This window comes from Marmota marmota, unplaced genomic scaffold (genome assembly GCF_001458135.2).
Source record: "Marmota marmota marmota unplaced genomic scaffold, marMar, whole genome shotgun sequence".
NCBI lineage: Eukaryota > Metazoa > Chordata > Mammalia > Rodentia > Sciuridae > Marmota > Marmota marmota.
In genome coordinates, this window is record NW_025999960.1 from 3,456,718 (window position 1) to 3,463,928 (window position 7,211).

A 7,211-nucleotide genomic window follows, 5' to 3' on the forward strand; every position below is an offset into this window, starting at 1 on the left:
AGTGGCTCAACAACTGTGGGTTCAATCCCCAGTACCAAAATAAAATAAAATGGTGGCACTGATTTACTATTTTTTTTCTAATCTCTTTAGTGACAATTTAATTAAAAAGTTGGATTTCATATATCTATTTCTACATTCATAATCTGTCACAATATCACGTCATGTAGCCACTAGAAAATTCTACTGTATATTCATGAAAGAACAAAAAACGCAAATAATATCTCAGTGTTATTATGAAACAGTTTTGACCTTGCAGACCCACTTGTGTGTCTCAAGAATCCCCAGAGCACAATTTTAAACATATTTTTTAAACATTTATTTTTTAGTTGTAGGTGCACACAATAGCTTATTTATTCTTATGTGGTGCTGAGGATTGAACCCAGTGCCTCATACATGCTAGGCAAGCACTCTACCTCTGAGCCACAACCCCAGCCCCTAAACATATTTTTAATTGAGATATAATTCACATATTTTAACCTTTCTAAAACATACAGTTTAGTGGGTTTTAGTATATTCATAAAGTTGTGCAACAACCATCATTGTCTAATTCTAGAACGTTTTCATTACTCCATTAATTACTACCCATTCCCTCTCCCACCATCTACTAATCTACTTTCTATTTCCACACATTTGACTATTCAGGCCAATTTTTATAAATTAAATCATACAATATGTGTTCTTTTTCTGTCTGGGTTCTTTTACTTAATATTTTCAAAGTTCATCTATGCCATAGCATGTATTTCTTTTTATAGACAAATAATATTCCTTTATATGAGTATGAATATACCACCTTTCATTTGTGTGTTCATCAATTGCTGGACTTTTAGGTTGTTTTTACTTTGGGGCTATTATCAGTAATGTTGCTGTGTAGAATGGGATACAAGTTTTGTAAGAACATGTTTTCAGTTCTCTTGGGTACATATCTAGTAGTAGAAATGCTGGATCATGTGGCAAGTCCACGTTTACATTTTTGAGGAACCACCAAACTGGGGAGACCACGTTTTGAGAACCACTTCCCTAATACGACCATTTACTTACTACCTAGACTATTGCAAGAGTTACCTAAACAGTTTCCCTGATCCCACCCTGGAAATCCTACTGTTTTTGTTCCAAACAGCCTCTAGAACCATTTTCTGAGAGCTCACGTTAGAGTAGATCCCTCCCCTACAATGATTTCCCAATAAAACCAAAGTCCACCCTGGGACAAGCATGATCTAGTCGCTGCCTGCTCTTTGACCACATCTCCTCACCTCTCTCCTTGCTACTTACTGTGTTCTAGCCCTTGGCCTTTTGCTTTTCAAACATGCCAAGCTCCTCCCACCTCAGGGCCTCTTAATTGGTCCCTTCTGTCTGAAAAGTGCTCCCCTCTGATCTTTACATAGTTGCTTTCTCTATTCATGCAGATTGAAAATAACCTCCTTAGACAGGTCCTCCTTGACCTCACCATCTAAAACAGCCATTCCCACCAATTACTCTTTCTCTGGCTATATTGACTCATAGACTCAAATGCTTACTTATTTAATTGTTAATTTCCAGTGCTATGTCCAGTTCCTAGAATTGGCACACAGTAGGATTCAAAAAATAACTTGAAATGAATGTATTAGTAGAAGGCGAAGGAACCTGGCATGGTGGTGCATGCCCATAACCCCAGCTTCTCAGGAGACTGAGGTGGGAAAGCCACAAGTTCAAGGCCAACATGGAAAACTCAGTGAGACCCTCTTTCAAGATGGAAAAAAAAAAAAAGATTGCAAATGTAGCTCAGTGGTATAGGGCTTGCCTTGCAAGGTTCTGGGTTCATCTCCAGTATTGCAAATAAAATAAAGAATATAATAAAATATAATGCCTAGTATTCCAGCTATCTATTGTTATATAATGATCCCAGAACTCAGTGGCTTGAAACAACCATTTATTTTAGTAAATTTTTTTCCTTTTTTTTTTTTTTTGTGGTGCTGGAGATTGAACCTAGGGCCTTATACATGTAAGGGAAGCACTCTACCAACTGAGCAATATCCCCAGCCTTTACTTTAGTGTATTTTAGCTGGGTGATTTTTCTGTTGGTCTTGCCTGAAATCACTTGTGTAATCACCTGGCAGATTAGCTCAGTTTGGCCTCCTTACCCCCTCTTTTTTTATGTGGGGGGTTCTGGGGATTGAACCCAGTGGTGCATTACCACTGAGGTACATTCCCCCACACATTTTATTTTTTATTTTGAGACAAGGTCTCACTAAGTTGCTTAGGGCCTAGAACTTGCAGTCTGGATTATAGGTGTGGGATTATAGGTGTGCACCACTGTGCCTAGCCTCTCCATCCTTCACCTGACCTCTGCATGTAGTCTCAACAGCATGGTTTTCAATTTCTCACAGAACAACTCAGGACTCCCTAGAGCAAAAGTTAGAAGTTACAAGCCCTTTCAAGACTTAGGCCTGGAACTGGCTCAACATCACTTTTGCCATATTCTACTGGTTAATAAAATTGCAGGGCCAGCCAAATTTCAAGAGATTTGAATACCAGGAGTGTTTCATGGGGTTAAGGAGATAACCAAGCACACCATGCAGAGGCTTAGTATATTTTTTCCTCTAATTATTATGACTGCCTGACAGCTGGGAAGGGAAGAAATTCACCCAATGGCTCAGCTGTGTTGCAAATTACAGCATCTTTCTTAATATGGAGTTATACAAACTGAAGCAAGAGAAAACCTGTGTTATTTCGAATATGGGAGTCTTTGCTACAACTGCATCAAAAAGCATATACCTAGATATAAAACTATTTTATTACATACAGATTCTTGGTAGCTATTTGTCATAGTGAAAATCAATGATCCTAACTAGGCAGCATGGTACCATAGGTGAGAATAGGATTCAAGCCTGACTACCTGGGTTTGGGTCCTGACTGGGATGCTTCCTAGTAGAGGCTCTTGCACAGCTTTCTTAGCCACTTCATGCTCTTGTCTCCTCATCTATAAAATGAGAGTGAGAAGAATAGAAGCTACACTGTGGGTTATTAAGAATTAAATAGTAAATTCCACAAAGTGTAGAATTACATCACATAATGACTGCTAGGCAAGCATTTATTACATAAAATATCAATTTCAGGTTTAAAAAATACTAATTGTTTGTTCTAAGAATTTTGGCAATTGGCTTTTGTCTGTGAGTAGAGACCCCCCTCATCTTAACTTTCCCAAAGGTATTAAACTAAATTAAAATAAATTATCAATACATAATCTAAACCTTGCCCTTATTCCGGCTTTTTCCAATTATTAACTATATAAAAACAATAAGTAGTCATGCCAATTCATTAGATATGCTTTTTTTTTTCTTTGACTGGGGATTGAGCCCAAGGGCGCTTTATCACTGATTACATCCCTAGCACTCTTTTATTTTTTATTTTAAGACAGAATCTTGCTAAGTTGCTAAGATGGACCTCAAATTTGTGATCCTCCTGCCTTAGCTTCCAGAGCTGCTGGGATTATAGGCATGCACCATCATGCCCAGCTAGATGTGCTTTTTAAAATTTGGTTTTGCAATTCTTGTGATTGTTATTTATTTATTTATTTAAGAGACAAGGTCGGATTCTGTTGCCCAGGCTGGCCTGGAACTCCTCAGTGTGCAGAGTAGCCGGATCTAAAGGTATGTGTCACTACACCTGGAAATTTGCAATTATTTAGTCAAATTTTCTTAAGACTTTGACTTTCATGTACTTTGACCTTCTGCAATGACTCTTCAAAAGAGCCCTTTAAAAAAATACAATAATGACTGGCAAATTAAGGTAATATTGAAAAGCAATGTCCGTTCAAAGGTTGAGTTTGTGATAAGTTGAAGGTCACCCACAGCTGTGAACGTCAACCCCAGGAAGGCTGGGTGCATTCAGAGTCTCTCTAGAAATTGCACAAGCAGTTTGGTTATGTTTGACTATTCTAAACTCCACAATCCCTCCACCTATAAAACATTGAGTCCCAAGACAAACAGGAGATTGTAAAGAGGGGATCAGAGCTAATCTAGTTCTTGTCTGAGTATTCTAGAATAAATTCCCATGCCAAATTGACACCGACAATTTTTCAAACTTTGAAATGGTTCTTTACAATAAAGATTAAAATATCACCTTGTGTTGTGCATCACAGTAAGTTTTCAGAGCATTTTTTTAATCTCATATCACAGTCTTAGGAACATAGCAAGACTAATATGGTAATTATTGCTTCCATGACAATCAGCATTCCAAGGATGAGAGGTCAAAACAGCAGATTAATTATAAATAGAAATATCTGGCCGCGCCTGCCTACCCCTCCTTCTCCTCCCAGATCCACAGAGCTGGAGCTGCTGCCATAGTCACAGTTGCAGGCACTATGACATCTGGGGTTACAGTGAATGATGAAGTCATCAAAAATTTTAAAATCTTTTACATGAGAAGAAAGCAAAAAAAAAAAATAAAAAAGCAGTTCTCTTCTGCTTAAGTGATAACAAAAGACAAATTTGTAGAAGAAGCAAAGCAGATCTTGGTGGGTGACATTGGTGATACTTAGAGGACCCTTACACATCTTTTGTGAAATTGCTTACCTCTGAATGAGTGCTCATATGCTTTGTCCTAAGAAAGAAGAAGACCTAGTATTTATATTCTGGGCTCCTGAAAGTGCACCCTTAAAAAGCAAGATGATTTATGCTAGCTCTAAAGATGTCATTAAAAAGAAATTTACAGGTATTATACTCTAGTGGCAAGTAAATGGCTTGGATGATATTAAGGACCCGTCAACACTGGGAGAGAAACTGGGAGGCAATGTAGTGGTTTCACTTGAAGGAAAATCGTTATAAAATGACCATCAAGTGCCATCTGGATCTTAAGGAGGTTTCATTTTTCCAGCTCAGTCCACCAGAATAGCATTAGGTGTTTTTTGTTTTTGTTTTTTCCCTTTCCACTGGGCCCTTCCAACACAGTGAATAAAGGTGATATCATTCATTTAAGCAGCCTGTAAGTGACTGCTATTAGACTCCTTAATACAGTTAATTTTATGTAGAGCCCAAGGAATGCCTTCCTGTCTTATTTTAGCCAAAACAACTGGTCATATGCTTCCCTTGCAGCAAGCACTACAATGAATGTGATTGTCAATGTGAATAGTCTAGAATACTGCAAAGGGTAAGCATATTGAATGTCTTGAAAGTAATACCCATTGGTCAGATGGTGAACTTTTTTCAGTACTACTTATAGTTGCACTTGATTGTAGTTTTGTGAGGCACTGGAACATTCATATACCTCACTTGCCGTGGTAAGCCTTCTTTTGTGACATGGCAGCACGAATATAACACTATGCATTAAAAGCACTTTTTAAAAATGAGCTTAATCTCCCAAAAGGAATGTCAGTTAAGTTTCATTAACTGTGTTATCAATTTGTCCTATTACCTCAGTGTTAATTCCTATTACCTGCATATCTTTTTTTATTATTTTTATTTTTTGTAATTGTAGATGGACAGAATGCCTTTATTTTATTTATTTTTATGTGGTGTTAAGGATCGAACCCAGTGCCTCACATATGCTAGGCAAGCGCTCTGCCACTGAGCTGCAGCCCCAGCCGCCTGAATATCTTTTTTAAAAGAAATAGCTGTTATTAATGCCTTTTTGATTTTCATTGACTGTACAGTACTGAATAAGTGTGGGAGTTTTATGTTTACCATGTGAGTCTTGCAACATGAAGGACATTTTTAATAGCAGTCATGATGGCGATTTCTGTATAAAAGAGCCTTAAGTAGAACATTGTTTTGAGATCAAACTCCCCACTCTCACAAAAATGGCCATGTTGCAATAAAAATTGTGGCATGTTTTTTAAAAAGAAAAGAAAAGAAATATCTGTGGATCTTCTGACCTGGAAGTTGGTCTAAATCTGAATGAATTATAGGGAACTGTGGACCTCCTTTGCCTTCCCTGAACTTTATTAGTACATGTATCTGCCAAGTACAGAACACTGACAGTTAAGATTTTAATTCTTTTCTTCTAATTTTCATTTTTTTTTTTTTTTGGTGTGTGAAGCCATAACAATAAAGAGAGAAAATGTAAGGCATGCACAAATTAGCACCTCAGTGCAATTATCTTCATTTCTACTTATTTTCTTCTAGACTTTGTCCAGATGCATACAGGCTTTTATATAATTATCATCATAGTGCACATGCTTCTTTATTTTACTTTTTCTCTTTTTACAGCAATGTTTCTTGACATTAAATTTTAAAAATTATTATGGCTTCATGTTTCTGTCAGTTAGTAACAGATTTTTTTTTTCTTTCTGGTACTGAGAATTGAACCCAAGGTTTCATATATACTAAGCCAGCAATCTACCACTGTTACATCCCCAGCTCACATTGCTGTTAATTGTTAAGTGATGATTCACTTAGACTTTTATCTATTAGTAGACATGTAGGTAGTTTCTTTCTTTCTTTGCTACAAAAAAGCTGAGATGAATATCTCTGCTCTGATATATTTCTTGGCATTATTTTCATATGACAAATTTCTTAGAATAAAATTATATAGGTTGTGGCACATTTGTGTGTTCTAAAGAGGGACACAACAATATTTATGGATGCCACTGCTTTTCTGTAATATGACCTTGTCACTCCCCCTTGAACTTGGACAGGCTCCATGACTGATTTTTACCAATAGATTATGGTGACAGTGACATTGTACCTGGTCTGGTATATTCCTCAACTGGCTTGTTAACATCTACTTCCTACTTCAAAGAAGTAAAATTATGCTGTGAGAAGCCTACCATGTGAGTAGGCCCTTGGGGCTGTGATGCTGGGTGGAGAGAAAGAAAAGCCAGGAATCTTGGGACAAAAGACATGTGAGAAAAGATTCCACCTTGAAAGTGTATGTCCCAGACCTTTCTGCCCCACATAAAGCAGGGTGGATGGACTTTCTAGAGGAACCATTCCCAAATTTCTTACCTATACAAACACACGCAAAAAAAAAAAAAATAGTTGTATTAAGCCATTACTTTTTTTGGTACTTAATTAGTAATAGATCTTCAAAACTTTGGTCAAAAGATAAATTTTCTTTTCCCACAGGCTGGCAAAATGTTTATACAGGATTGAACCATTTATACAATTTACAGCATCCTTAAAGAGTTTCTGCTTTTGGAGATTCAAGCCTTAAAATAATCTATGCTCTATACAATTTCTGAGTTCATTTGTTTACTTATTTATTTATTGGTACTAGGGATTGAAACCTAGGCCCTT

At 37.0% G+C, this 7,211-nt stretch overlaps 1 pseudogene; it reads left to right on the forward strand.

Annotated features, from left to right (window-relative positions):
- Window positions 1-4,339: 4,339 nt before the first annotated feature.
- On the forward strand, window positions 4,340-4,802 carry LOC107148685 (annotated as a pseudogene).
- The last annotated feature ends 2,409 nt before the right edge of the window (window positions 4,803-7,211 follow it).